The following is a 15,178-nucleotide window of genomic DNA, read 5'->3' on the forward strand; positions in this document are numbered from 1 at the left end:
TTCTCTCTGCTGACAAACATGCTGCCAGGTTGAGGCCTGCTCTTAGGCAAGACCCACAGAAGCCACATCTCTCTCCCTCTCTCCGTTGTTATTTGAGGGTTTTCTTGGCAGTGTTCAGGCACAGGATGCAAGCCATTTGCTGCAGGAAAGTATAACCGCATTGTCTGAGCTCGGACGGCCTAATTGCCCCACAACAAACAAAGTGTAAACTGAGGCTGATTATAATTTGAGCCCTGAGCCTCAGTCTGCTGATTGTAGAGGGGGGCCTCCAGCATCTATTTCATTAAGTCCCCGGGGCCAGCAGACTGAAGGGTAGGAACTCTTATGGATATATATTTACCCACATTTCTTGTGGTGTGTGGTCAAGCGAGGTTAGATCCAAAATGAAGGTCTCTTTTCATTCCTCGCAGCCCAGCAGTAAATAAGTATGTAACACAAGCACAGGCACACAGACTGTAATAAGCTAGCCGCAGTGCGCTATGCGCCGCTGTGTGTCCGAATGCAAAGGTGACACAGTGAAAGAGAACAGTCCGTGGCCCAGTTTCAACCCGGTGCAGCGTCTGCCTCCATTGCTTCCTCATGTCCTCTGCTATTAATGAACAACATGCCGAGCGGCACATAAAGGAAACACTTCACACATCTTTGTCTTTGTTTCTTTCCAACAAGGCTCGCTCTAATGGTGTCCTAATGTGTTTGTACAGCGTCCAAAAAAAGCAAACACTTCCCTCCTTCATGGCTCCTGTTTTTCAGCCGATCTTGATCCCCGTTGAAGCCTCAAACTATAGCGCAGACAGTTAAAATAAACAGGATGTCCGATACGTTTGTACATCTAAGATCTGTTTGCAGATGACATTCAAAGAATAAATCAACTTATCAGTCAAGATCTTACCAAACTTTCATCACATGCCATTACACTTAGTATGGTTTTTCAAGTCAGGAGAGTTTATTTTCTCAAATGTTAACTTTTTGAAAAGTTTCTTTTTTGACAGTTCTAGAGATGCGTGTCTCTACCTCCCAGACGATTATAGTGACCAAATGAAAATTAATTATTTCCTTGATTTTTATTTTAAACACTGAATTATAAAGGCCCCACAAAACAATGTCTTCTGCCGCACCAACAGCAGAAAAAATTCCCGACCTTATGCTATGCTAAAGTGGTATCAATCTTCTCATCTTCTTGGCAGAGAAAGCGATCGATACTTAGAAAGGTCGTTCATATCATTTTCATTTACAAATTTCATGCAAACGTGGGTGAGATGGTGGTGGTTTATTGCGTATATTACAGATATAACAACGTATTGTGGTGAAGTAGCACTCCTGACTTGTGGAGGACACGTACCAGCCATTGTGTTGTCTCTTGTGTTAGGGAGGGATGATGTTTGTAGATCATGTCACACAAACTGTCACGTTAGGATGAAATGCAGAGAGAGAATTTTAAGTGGGATGAAGGGGTGAGTGAGTAAGTAGAGAGAAGAAGAGAAGCTGAAAAGGAGACTGCAGAACAGAAAACACAGCAGCTCAAAGCACTCTTCACTCAGAAGCTTGTCTGTGTCTTTTTTTTCTCTCTCTCTCTCTCCCCTCCCTCTCTCTCATTCTCTCGGGGGGTTATTATTGTTAATCATCTTATTACTGAAGCCAGAGTGAATCCCAGGTTCTGGGCCAGATGAAAGGTCGCAGCCGCTGAGTTCCGCAGACACCAAGCCGTCAACAGATCAAAGCCGATGCTCTCTGATGATCCTACACCATGTCGCTTTGATACTGTAGCACACAAAGAAGCGTAGGCCTTGGCCGGATGACAAAGTTTGATCGCACTTTTCAACTGATACCTTTACCCTTTCCTTTCAAAGTCATGCAGTGTACTGCCTCGATAATACATCTCTTTATGCACCAACGGTTTGTGGTGCATAGGCAGGTCGATGCGCCTCACTCACCTTGTTGTCGTGAGAAGGGTCCTGAAATACACAATTCTGAAAGAGTGGGATTAGCTTTTGAAGTCAGTACTGTAATTACATGTGGATGTTTTTGGGAACAAAAATCAGATTGCAACTTTTACTGAAAAATGAGTTGTTTAGTATTAACCATTTGACAGAAAATCAATGAGATGCTGTTCTGTTAATCAATTGTTTATGCCATTCCTCAAGAAAAAGCAAAAAAGGTCAGATACTCCTTAGTTTTCCTCCAAAGTGTAAGGACAAGCTTCCCATCCCTGACCCATATGACCGTGATCTGAATATCTTAATGTCCTGGACTGTAGGAGAGAGAACAAACAGTAATGAAAACAATAATCAATTGCAGCCCTTCCTATCTATAACTACAACAGAGGAAGTGCTCTCTTTCACAATGTAAGCAAATCTTTAAAAATGTAGTTCAAAAGGCATAGAGCCATTTTAGCTGGAAGGTTGGGTTTGCAAGTTGTAAAAGTTAGGAAAGGTTGTCAAAAAAAAGTGGGAGAGGATTTCCAACAGAGTAAAATTCTACATTGTGCTATAAGTGATGAAAAAGCTACTAAGTGTCTTTGTTTTATGGTGAAATTCAACAGATTTTGTGGAGCACCAAAAGTTGCAATTAGTGGACAAGGCTTTAGAAAAATCCCACGGAAGTTAGACAAAGGTTTTAAAAAAGTAGTACCGATATTTCTTCACTTGCGGACAAAATGAAAACATACTGTATGCCTGAAGTTGTAAGATAAATATATGAGTACATTTTAGCCAGTTTTGATGTTGTAAGATGTATCAAATGTATAATCTTGAACAGTAGGAGGCCGAAAGCGGGTACAGGAAGTTGTATTGCTTATTCTTTTAAATGCCTCTTTCCACCACTCTGTGAAATATATATCTACTCTTTCTACGCCTCGCAAGTTGCATTGTTTAGCTTTGAAGTCCTTTGATAAAAACTGCTATCACACTGCTACTTTATTTTTTATTTTTCTATTGTCCACACAGCATTCACAACACACATTAACATTGCTAGATAACACATCAAGGTAGATCGAGTTCTCTGAGGTACATACTTCACTGTCTAGACTCCTGACAAACTTGATATCTGCTATGATACCGTGGCCCGGACTCTGTCTGCTTTCACATACAGAGGCTGTTTAGCTACCGGAGGCTCACAGACACCCGGCAGGAGACCGCCTCCCCCTGTGGCGCAGCAGTGTGAGGTGTGAATGAGTTTCTGTTACGACCTCCTGACCTCTTCCTGTCTCAGGACCTGCAGTCAGTTAGGAGTCAGAGGTCATCTCTTCCTTGATAAACCCCCTGAGCGCTGGCTGCTTCACACTGGCTGAGAGGGGACATGGAGTGAGGATTAGCCTGCCTTTGATCGATTAGCCTCCAAGCTCAGGCAGGAAGTGGGAGATATGGACCTGATTGGAAGAATTGTGCTGTAACTTGTTTTTCACTTCTGTTTACATTCCCAGCATCTACTGAGAAGATAAATTTTCCTCCATGCCAGTTTGTGCATGATTGACAGTTTAGAGGGGAATTAATGTAGAAATGAAGCAATTACAAGCCATTTATTTCAGTTACATGAACACAGAACAAGAATAGACTTTAGTACAAGCTCTCAGCCCCTCCAAAGAAAATCTGATAGGAGCAGCAGCAGTCAGCCAAAGAGATGTCTGGCCTGTCAAATCAAACTGCAAAGCTGCTGGCGCTTTATTTTGTACACATTCTCCACAACTGATATGAAGGCTGAGAAAGCCCCTTTCTTTTCTCACTGGCTCAGTGATACAGCATCCACTCATGACCGCCACCGTCAGGACAGAGACATGAACTGCATGTCAGATTAGGAAAGCTTTCCTTGTGTGAGTAGAGGAAACCTTGAGTCTGGTTGTGATTATCCTTTCACCAGTAAGATAATTTGTATCCTTATGATTTTAGGGTGAGCAGGTTTATTTGGCCAGCACATGAACTGTCAAATGATGACACGTGTGCTAGGACCACTTTCAGTAGAAGGCAACAGAGCAAGAATTAAACATGTTTTGTTGAACAAATATCTGTCAGAGCTGGATGAGTTTTGTCAGCAAAATCTTTTGTTGTTTCGTTAGAGGGCAAAAAATCAACCCCACGTGTGTGTGTTAAGATCTTCTTCTCCAAACCATGACCTCAGCCTTTGGCGGGCTGAACTGTTGTCTTTGTAACCTCAGAGATGACCAAGTCTTTCATGTCCAAAGTGACCAGACGGTTGTCCACTCCCCAAGCTGTAGGAGACGAAGCCAGACAGTAACAACAATGACATCAGTGATTAGTGATGCTGACTGCATGGGACTGTGTTTATGTTTTTCCCAGACACATCAGCAGGTCCTTGGGAGACAGCTTGTCGAAAAGAGACAGACGCACTGACAAACAAACAGTAAGAGAGCCTCTGAGTATTTGACTATGCAAAGTCAATGACAATTTGTGGGTCAGAGAGAGGCAAACAAGCATTATGCATGCTCACAAAGGACATGCCTGGAGGAACATAAGAAGACACAGATGCTGTAAAAACACACACACAATGCATACACAAGTAGACCAGTCATTAGATTTTTGTTTGTTTGTTTGTTTGTTTGTTTATTTGGTGGTGGGAGAGAGGCTACTCTGCATTACGAGGGATCACTGGTGCATACTGGCTGCCGCTGCTCTTTGCTAAATAGCCAGTTGAAAGTGAACTTCACTGCTCATGTTATTAACGTGGCCTTCCTGCATTTTGCTCAAGCTTTTTATGTTTTTCCGTTTTCTGTCTGCGTGTTTTGATCGCTCCCTGAGCTGGAATACATTCTGTCGAACTGGTGGACTTTGGATTATCTCAAGTAAAGTACTGTTTATCTTCTCTACTGGGATTTACAGATTTTGGATTATTCAATATGAAGTGCTTCTTACCTTTTCTACTGGGCTTTATGGATTTTTGGATTATTCAGTATAAAGTGCTTCCTACCTGTTCTTTTAAGATCCCTTTTCTCCAGAGGACAGCAGCTGTCTCTTCATCCGGCCTGCCAACTCAGGTGTGCCACAAAGCCCTGTCTGGCTCCCCTGTACTCTCTATCAGCACGGAAATCACCCACAGCTGCACTGTCACTAATGGACTCTCGTGACTGGGATTTTTCTTCAACTGGAGCTCCCCTCATGTTTGCTGTAATGATCTCCACTGTATGACTGTGACTGTGGTTGTTACCAACACTGCCACTCTGCCCAAATGACGCAACTGCTTTAATTATGACACCGCCACACAGCTACGGGGTTTACGCAGCTTCTTAATTACACCTGACAAGGGGTTTTTTTTAACCCACTGTCAAGAGTTTGGGATTTTAAGAAACAGACCTCATCTATAGAGGCTCATGCATCAAGCCTTGTCCAGACCTCATCCATAGAGGCTTGCGCCATGGTGTAAATGTGGAATACGGAAGCAAAACAAACTTGAGTGTCAACGTTGGAAACATTGTGAGACTACCTATACCGGGCAAGATGCAAAATATGGAGTGGATCACAGTGTACTGCAGAGTTTGCAGAGACTTCCATCCTCAGCTCTGTCTCCTGCCACCATGGAACTATTTAATACACAATCTCTCACCGATAAATCCCTCCTCATGCATGACCACATCTTGGACAATGGGCTGGATTTCATGTGCCTAACTGAAACCTAGTATAAACCAAAGGACTGCTCTGTGCTTAATGAGGCATGTCCTCCTGGCTATAGTTACATGGAAAAAGCCCGCAGCTCTGGCTTTAGTGGTGGTTTAGCAATCATACACAGGGCTGAACTGAAACTGTCTCCCCTGCCAATGCCTGATCTTTCTTCTATTGAATGCCTTGCTCTAAAATGTACACCTCCATACTCCATGACAGTGCTTCTCATCTACACCCCCCCCCCCCCCCCCCATACCAAACTCATCTTTCCTCCCTGAGATACATGACCTCCACACCTCACTCTACTCCACGTCAACCAACATTGTCATTGTTGGTGACATAAATATACATGTTGACAACTCTTCCATGTCATTTTGCAGTGGAGTTCCTGAGTCTGAATGAGTGTCTTGGCCTGAAGCAGCATGTTGATGTCTCTACTCACAACAGGGGGCACACACTTGACCTGGTCATCACTGACTCCACCCCCATCAATAACCTACAAGTCTATGATCTGGGTGTGTCCGACCACAAGGTGGACTCAATGGATTTCATATTTGTGTCAGCCCCTACTAAACCTAAGCATCAAATGCTTTTTCAGAACTGGAAAAGCATTTTCCATGCTCTGCTCCCTGGTTCACTCACGACCTGCGGAAAATAAAAACAGCTGGATGTGTCCTGGAATGATGTTTCAGACGCTCTGGTCTCGCTGTCCACAAACTGGCCTTCCATGAACATCAAAGGACTTATTCAAAATCCCTCATGATGCTTTGCCCACAGTTCTACTCCAACCTAATTAATAACAATCCTGGCAACCCTAAGTATATTTTTTCCACCATAAATTATGTCCTGAAGCCACAATCATCTTCCCCAATTGAGGCTACAGAGGAGCAATTTAACAGCTTCATTGACTTTTTCAGAGCCAAGGTCAACAACATCCAGTCTCTGATGTCCAGCTCTTCCCCTCTGCCTCCTCCTGTCATTGACCCTCTGTCTGGGAACTTGCTGTCTCTACTCCATTTTACTGGCGTCAGGCAGAGTCACATTGAGGAAATCCTCAGGAAGATGACAAACTGGTAGTGTTCCATCTGCCCTCAAGGTTGCAGTCATCTGTCCCCTCCTCAAGAATCCAACCTGGACCCAGAAGTTTTTGCCAGCTACAGACCTGTCTCCAACTTACCTTTCCTGTCCAACGTGTTGGAGAAGGTGGGTGCTTCTGAGCTTCAGGACCACCTTAAACACAACAACCTATTTGAAAAAATTTCAGCCAGGTTTCCTTCAGCACACAGCACTGAAACAGTTCTACTCGGGGTTGTGAATGGCCTGTGGATCACACTATCCTAAGATATCTATGTAAAACCTTTTTCTACCATCTCAAAAACATCTCTAAACTCTGCCCCTCTCTAACCCTGTCAGATGCAGAGAAACTTGTCCATGCCTTAATCTCCTCAAGACTGGACTACTGGACTACAATTCGCTCTTCACTGGGATCCCTGGCAGGAGCATCCAGAAGCTTTAGTACATTGAGAACAGCACTGCCAGGATCCTGAAGAGAGTGCGAAAACACAAACATATAACACCAATTCTGTTTTCATTGCACCGGCTCCCTGTCTCCTTCAGGATTGACTACAAAGTCCTGCTGCTCACATACAAATCCATCAACGGACATCCACCTCCCTACGTACAGGAACTGATCATACCACAAACCTTCACCTGCACCCTCAGATCTGCCAGCAGCTTGCTCCTCTGGGCCCCAGGTACCAAGCTCTGCACCATGGACCCCTCTGTTCTGCTATACTGGGCTTGTAGAACAGCCTTCCTAACCATCTGATGGCAGCACAGACCCTAGATTCTTTTATGAGGCCTAAAAGTTTTTTTCATCTTAACTCTTATTAATACTGTAGCACTTTGAGTTTCACTATGAATGAAAAGGGCAGTAGAAATGAAATGCATTATTATTATTTAGTATACACTGTATTTACTAGACCTTGACTTTGTGGAAATAGCATACATCTTGCATAGAAACAACATTTGTTGCATCATGTGTGATGATCAGTTTGTTCCCTGAGCAGAAACACAGTAACTGATGGGCTCTTCCCTTAAAGCTGCACTAATCAATATTTTTGTATTTAAGTCCACCTCCAGTCAAAATTTTCAGTGAAGAAAGAGACATATTTTGTCCAGCAGTTAAACTGAAAATGAAAATATTTGCATATTCATAGACTCTGGATTTTAATGAGGGAGAAGGAACAGATGTCATTTTAAGAATTTCTAACTATCTAATTGGACTTTTTTGTGGAAAAAACATATTAGACACAAATTATTATTCAAACAATTACTCAAAGACATGTCTGGAGGGGATCTTTAACAATAAATCAAGTGAGTATCTATCAAATGTAAGGGATCAATCATAGAGATGAACCCACACAGAATTTACACCCGACTCTGCAGTTCTCATTAGCTCTACTTAGTTTTTTTTAGCTTCTTTTAGCTCATTGTTTTGTATTTCCGCCCCTCTAACTCCTTTCCAGACTTGAAAACCTGTTTCCAGCTACAGCACGCAGCTTTTTTCTGCAAAAAAGCTCTGGTAAACTCACTATATGTTAGCTGCCTAGCTTTGTTTCTCTATAACATTAAATGTGACTAAATAAGTAACAAACAAACCTAAAATTATTTTTTAAAAATCTGTTATAAATAAGTATAGAGTTTAGATTGTGTGGGTGTGGTTTGAGTGGTGTCTACATGGCAACAGAAGCAAACAACCAAATAACTGCCATCAGATTCAGGTTGTGATTTTTATATTGTTCAGTTCAGACTGCTGCAGAAATAAATAAATCAAAATAAGCATCATGAGAATAAACTAGTTTTTACAGATAATAATGTGTTCATGTAAGATCTTGTGTAGGAAGATTATTAAGAAGCAAATTGGGTTTTAAGGGTCTTTACTACACACTGGAGCCTTTTCATTTTTAGTATGTACATTGATAAAAAACAACTGTGCCTTCAGTTTCAATATCTAATTTAATTTCATGATGTCTGGTGTATTTTGCAAAATCATTAAGTATTATTCCCACTGAGAATGAATAGGAAGCCGAGGGGGGAATAGGAATTGCTCAGCCAAACCAAAAATTGGCTGCACATACTTTTCTCCCGGAGTCCTAACTGCTCTGTGAGAAGAGGAAAGCCCTTGTGTATTCACATCTTTGTTGAAAGGGGAAACAGGAAGTGCAAACATATGTACGCACATCAGTTTTTTCCAAGACCTTTCAACATCTTTACCAACAAAGATGAATGTAAAAGTTGGGAAGGCTCTACATCTGTCAACAAGCTCTGCATGCTAACGGTAGGCAACACCAGCATTTGTTGAGTTTACAGTTTGTACATTTTAGTATTGCTACTTTTACTTATGCAGTGTTAAAATGCTTTTTTAACACTGAAAACAATGCACATTGTTTCTTGTCTACCACAGCACCACACTGTGGACTCAGCATTAGATCATTGCACCCTGAGGTAGCAGGATGAGCAGGGCCTCCCTCTCAGCACTGTTTAAACCCCTGAAGCTCTCTCTCCTCTCACAGCCGGATCCTTGCCATCCTCAGCCTCCCCTGCAGCTCCGCGCTCCCTGACCCAGACAAGAGAGGCTTTTAGCAGGCAGAGATTGGGAGTTTATCTGCGACCTTGTGGCTGATGTGGAGCCTTCGGCCTCATCAAAGAGCACTAATGTCTTCAGTGGGGGACACTTGCTTTAATAAGCTGACCCCTGTGGCCTGAGGATATGGGAGACACTCCGTCCCTCTGTCTCTCTCAGCATGAGGCATGCATTGGCCATTTACTTCACTTGCTTTCTTTCTTTTTCTGTTGTCTCCCCATTGCTGTCTGTCTTGTTCACCACTACCTCTTTTATATGTGTGGTATTTTTGTTCCCTTACCACTCTTTCTTTACATCTTTCTTCATCTCCTTCACCACACAGCAGCTGCAGACATGACGGTATCCCACACTGTACCACCCCACCACGACGCCTGACCTCCTGCCTTTCCTCTCTGCTCGCCGCCTCTAAGACATGACGTTACTATATCAGCGGCACTCAGACTCATATCTCCTCTACTGATGGTCAAGGACCACACATTCCACACTGTCTCAGGCTGTGTCACCTTTATGCTCCCGATATGGCCGCTTCACGCCACTAGTTTGGAGATCCATCTTGTCTTCCTTAGTATGGTTTGATTTACGGCACTTGTGCCAGATTTGTGTCTCTGACCCCCTATGCTTGATGACCCTCCTCACAAACCTCAGTAGCCCTGGATTTCCTCACCCCACCTCCAGCCTTCATGCTGACATGTTTATACCAAGTAGTAGTGTGATTTATCCCCTCTACTGCAGAGGCACAGTGGTGACAGAGTGTCACCATGAAGAGTTTGTGGAAACTGGGGATGTACTGGACAAGGCAAATTTGTTTCTAATGGTAGATGGGGAATAATAGCATGGAGCCACTGCCAGGGTTGGGAGTTTCTTGTGAATGTGAGGTAGCTGTGCAACTGTTCGTATGGGAGACTGTGTGTGGCGCAGCTGAAAAATGGGCCAGGATAAAGGAAAACTCAGGTGGCCATGTGGCTGTACATATACACAGACAGGCACAAACGCACATTCATGTACACACACAAACACACAGTACACACACAAGGGAGTCAACGGTATGGGTTGCATAGGTTGAGGCGCCCCAGCTGCCGAGGCCCCCAGTGGGGTGAGGAGGTCAGGAACATTACCCACCATTTGTAAAGGAGAGAGTAGGCATGTCCAACAAGTCCCACCTGCCACTATATTTATGAAATTACTCATTGCAGCGTTTGGCTTCCATCAGGCTTGACAGTGGGAACCCCAACCGCCTATTAGTCTGGACCCAAATCTACAGTGGTGTCTGCCATTTAGAAACCCCAGAAGTCAACCCCCTCCATCTCCTCCACACCCGTCGAGGGTTGCTGTGGTATCAACAAAATACCTCATCTACTGAGGGGTGGGGGGGTGGGGGTAACTAAACTGAGTTTCCTATCTAGAGCCACCAGTTGCTCAAGACACTTGAGGATACTTAGTGGAATTTAGGGGAAAAGCTGGTTTGAATTCTTACAAGTAGTCCAATGAGAAGATTGATATTGATTCCATTGCTGCGTGTTCAGCAGACAGGTAGCTCTCTGGGATGTGTTAAGCTTAACTTAACTTAAGAGGAACTTCTTAACTTAAGAAGTACTTACTTTAAACCAAACTATGATCTTTTTGTGACTAAAACCGGTTGAACCTTAACCGCAGTGTTGTCACATCATAAAACATATTTATATTTCAAAAGGATTTGTAACAGTTTTGCAAGGGACAGACAAATGATGTTGTCCTGCTGATAGGGGTGTCAGATCATAAAATGCTTATATGTGTCGTCGGAGTGCATTTACCAAGTATTTTCAAGAACAAAATTGTAAACAGCCTATAGTTACTATTTACTATATATACTATACACTATATATACTTTGTTACACTTCTATTAAAAAAAGTTTTTTATGAAAAACATTTCAATGATGCTGTTGGAGGATGTGTTTTTTGCAAAATATTTCCTGGACCAATGTGTCTACTGAACAGACATGAAATTAACATCAGTCTTCTCATCTCATTCTTGGTAAGACAGCAAACAAGATATTTCCCAAAATGTCGTGGGTGTTCCCAAAATATATATTTCTTAAATACAGAAGGAGAAGGTGGACAACTTTATCTTACAGTGAAACATTTGTAGTTTTCTGAAAACACTATGGTTGGATTCATGCACAGTAGGCGCACTGTAGGATCACTGGTAAATTCCCACTAATGCAAGAGCAGCCAGTGTGAGTTGGGCCCTTCAACATACTGATCCTCTTCAACTCTGGTTAATTTAACAGAATCACTAAACACCTCTCACACATGTACAAACACACACACACACACACACGCGGCAGTGGCTCTTCTCACACCGTATATTTAGATATGTAATCCTCTGGGAAGCTCACAGTGAATGGCTCGGCTCAAAGACCCCTGGCTGTGTGTACAATAAGGGAGACTTATTGAAACAAGGCTGGCACTGAGAGCCCAGCGGTGGGGGGATTTATTTGGAGAGCAGCAGGGCACTGGCTAAACTTTGATCAGCACTCGTGCTCTGCCTCCCCTTTCTCTTTCTCCCAACCACAGACTGGCCAACGAACACTACCGCCCACAGGGGGTCACCCTGGTATCCTGGCAACAGGGCCAAGCCTGACTCCAACTCACAGTTGTGTGCTGGCAAGAGGGGCCCTCTCTCAGTATTTCATTTACCATGAAATACCTACATATGGATGATTATTTTCCTATTCTACTAATGGTGGGTGCAGTATTTGGAAAATAAAAGCCACACTGGGTCGAGGTTTGTTGGTTTTTGATACTGATCAGAGAAAATCTGCACAGTGACTATATAGCAACTATACAGTGCATTCCCCAGGTGTACACTTTATCTTCTGGCTATCAACTCTACATAATGGCCCAAAATTCACCCCAACCACTGGTCTTAATCAGAGATGTAATGGCAAAACTATCATCTCTATCATCAGGTTAGCATGCATTTTTGGTTTTTGGTTAGCTGGCTGTTAATATTCTGGATGTCTTATGCATTGCTATATGGATTCACCCAAAATGTCTGTGTGACATACAGTATATGGTATCTCTGGAAACTTTAAGACCTCCATTAGAATATTAAATAAAGTTCTGAGAAACTGAGCAAAGTCTGTCCACACAATGTAAGTTTTTAATGATTGACCCCTATGGTTGGTCAGCGCAATTGAAAATGGTTGAGTTTATAAGGCCCTGATAGACTCCGAAACGGATATGGACGTTGACAGTGAAAGCACACATTGCTTGCGTCTATGCTTCATTGGGCATCTACATAGGTGGATGTATCGCAGTTAGCATGTGGTGTACAATCTTCGGCTGTGTATGCAAGATGTCCACACAAGCTGTACCAAGTTCCTATCTTCAGCTTCCCATAAAAGGTCCCTTTACATAGTGCGATTTTGGGCTGTCTGCTGTCTGTCCGTCTTGGTCATCAATCCCAAACGGTGGTCCTTGATCTCATTGTGAAACACGTGCACTTTTAATCAATTTTGAGCTTTGGTCACCAAAGAAAACCTGTGGTAAAATTCTCTTTTTTCATAGCTGCCATTTTTGAATAAAGTTTAGGGGAAATACACACATGTTTTCATGAATACATCCATAGGACACACAAACCAAAATGGATGCAAAACGAATAAGACGTCTGTGTGATTTGCATGATGCATTTTTAAAATATATTTGTATTTACATCATAGTGCTATGATTCACCACACATTTATCGCACAATCTGACAGCCTCAAACTGATATTGTACAGTCTGACACAGATTGTGACCAAGATTTTATTAGACCCATCTCGCACAGTGGGACATGCAATAAACTTACATAATCGTTGTTGTTGTACAGTCTAAAGGCACCTTAAGCCCGGACGAGGAAGCGCTGACCTGTCCAGTCTGGCTCCATTGCATTAGTGCCCCCCTTGGCTTGGCCCTCTAGGACCCTCCCACCACCCCTCATCTTCCCACACCAATTCAATATCTGATACTCATGTTGAAAGGCCCAGCCAAAATACAATTACATTCTTTCATAAGGACGTAAGCAGTGGGGGGGTGGGGGTGGAGGGGCTGCATGCCGATCTCCAACATTTACCCAGGTCATTAGGTGACTATGCGTCTCCATAGGCATCAGGAAACATTTTATACAAAAGTATGCTTCAATGAACACTTAGATAGCATTTATCGCACTGAACTGTGTAAATTGGCTACTTATGATTCATTGTACCATTGCATGTATGTCATGTGTTCATGCCAAGGTAATCCTGACTTGAAACAACTACATATTAATGCATTAACATTCAGACTAATCTAGTTACCAAATCTTTATCGAGAATTCTTTGTTGCTTTCCATATTCAACACACTGTCTGCATGAGGACATGTAAAACCTTTCTGTACATGTAAGTGATGGAAAACATTAAATAGCAAAAATGATTGACGCTAGCACCCTGCTAGTGACACTCCTCCAGCTCAGCAGAGAAGCTCCTCTTGACCTCCCTGAAAAAGGCCATTGTGCAAACTTGACCTTGTGGGTTCTTATTCCTGTAATGACACCCTGTCTTTTGGCTATGGGGTAAACCTGGTGCTGAGCTTAGCCAGAATGATACTTATGAGACCATAGTTAGGAGAGACACTTCACATCTTGGAATTTTCCTTCCAAAGAGAGAGAGGAACAGAGGCAGAGGTCAGAAGGTCAGAGCACTCTGCGAGCTCCTAGCCCCAGCAACTGAGATGAAAGTTAACCTAAATAATCCTGTAAAGTGCTCAGACGGAGCAGAAATTCCCCTGAGGGGGGTCTCTAGTGTGACCTCCACCCCTTGATGCTCTTGCCCCCCCCCCCCGGCCCTGAAAACCACAGACACTTAAGTTCACATCCATTAGGCAAATTAGCAATTAGAGGACTAGTGAACGTAACCAGCCAGTGTTTGTAGAGATTGGAGCTGATGAAAGGGGTGGAGGGTGGAGGGTGTGTCACAGCCAAAAGGCTTACTTTGACATTTCAGACTGGATGGCTTGTCACTGATAGACCGCTGAGTGACTAGTTTTGGCATGCTGTGTTTCATCTGCCCCCTCTCCCAGCCCTTCCTTCAATCCACCCTAGTCTACATGGTTAGATAAACACTCTCAGACATATAAAGGAGCAACTTAAGAGACTAATGGACCTAAAAGCCCCAATGAAAAGGAACACCGAGCTAATAAACGTCATGTTTTAATGAGTCGAACAAACAAAGACCCAAGGACAGTTTAGTTATGTTTACTCACTAGTACTTGAAGGACATGAGGATGCATGGTGCAATATGGAGTCTCTTAAGAAACTCCTAATAAAATTTCCTGAAAGGTTCAGTTTGAGGATGAGTGTGTTTTCTTTTTCCAGTAATGTTAGTTTTCCCATCTAGAAATGTCAGTGACATGACTGTTTAGCTGATTTGTACCCTGTAACTTCCCACGCCGACATCACTGTTATTTAGGCTTTTACATGAGTCATTGCCAAAGATCTTTGAGTGTTAAATATGTGCCGCTAAGATCACAGAAAACCTTTGCTGGTAAGTTGAACAACACTCTGGGTTTCTTAAGAATTCAAGTTAAAAAAAGGTCTTAAGCTTTTTAAATTTCCTATCCTATTACTAGACTGTGCACAACATGAATTGGGCTCGACATCCCCTCCACCCCTCCTCTCTCTCTCTCCTTCCCTCTCTCTCTCTCATCTTTTCATCTTACATGAAGCCTGTGCCCTGGTACATCTGGGGCCAGTCCCTTCCCACAAAAGGAGGTTCAAACCCGACATGGCCTTTGACCCCAGCAGCACGTCTGTAGCCCAAACAACTCACCTCTGTTGCAGCTTGCCTGGTTTTAATTACAAGCTCAAAAAAAAAAGTTCAAGTTTGATGTGGATGGGTGAGTTGAGAGGTACAGAAACAGAGAGGGGGG

At 43.0% G+C, this 15,178-nt stretch overlaps 1 long non-coding RNA gene across 2 annotated transcripts in view; it reads right to left on the reverse strand.

Moving 5' to 3' along the window:
* Positions 1-1,252: 1,252 nt before the first annotated feature.
* LOC121888012 overlaps positions 1,253-15,178 on the reverse strand; it is a 34,508-nt gene continuing 20,582 nt past the window's right edge. Inside the window, exons 1-2 of one of the 2 annotated variants that reach the window (XR_006093112.1) lie at positions 4,918-5,836; positions 1,253-4,201 (exon numbers count right to left, since the gene is read on the reverse strand). This is a non-coding gene — a long non-coding RNA (uncharacterized LOC121888012). Of the gene's footprint in view, positions 4,202-4,917; positions 5,837-15,178 lie in introns of those variants that run through there. The other variant, XR_006093111.1, reaches the window with a different exon arrangement.

The sequence above is a fragment of the Thunnus maccoyii genome, chromosome 21 (assembly GCF_910596095.1).
Source record: "Thunnus maccoyii chromosome 21, fThuMac1.1, whole genome shotgun sequence".
Lineage (NCBI taxonomy): Eukaryota > Metazoa > Chordata > Actinopteri > Scombriformes > Scombridae > Thunnus > Thunnus maccoyii.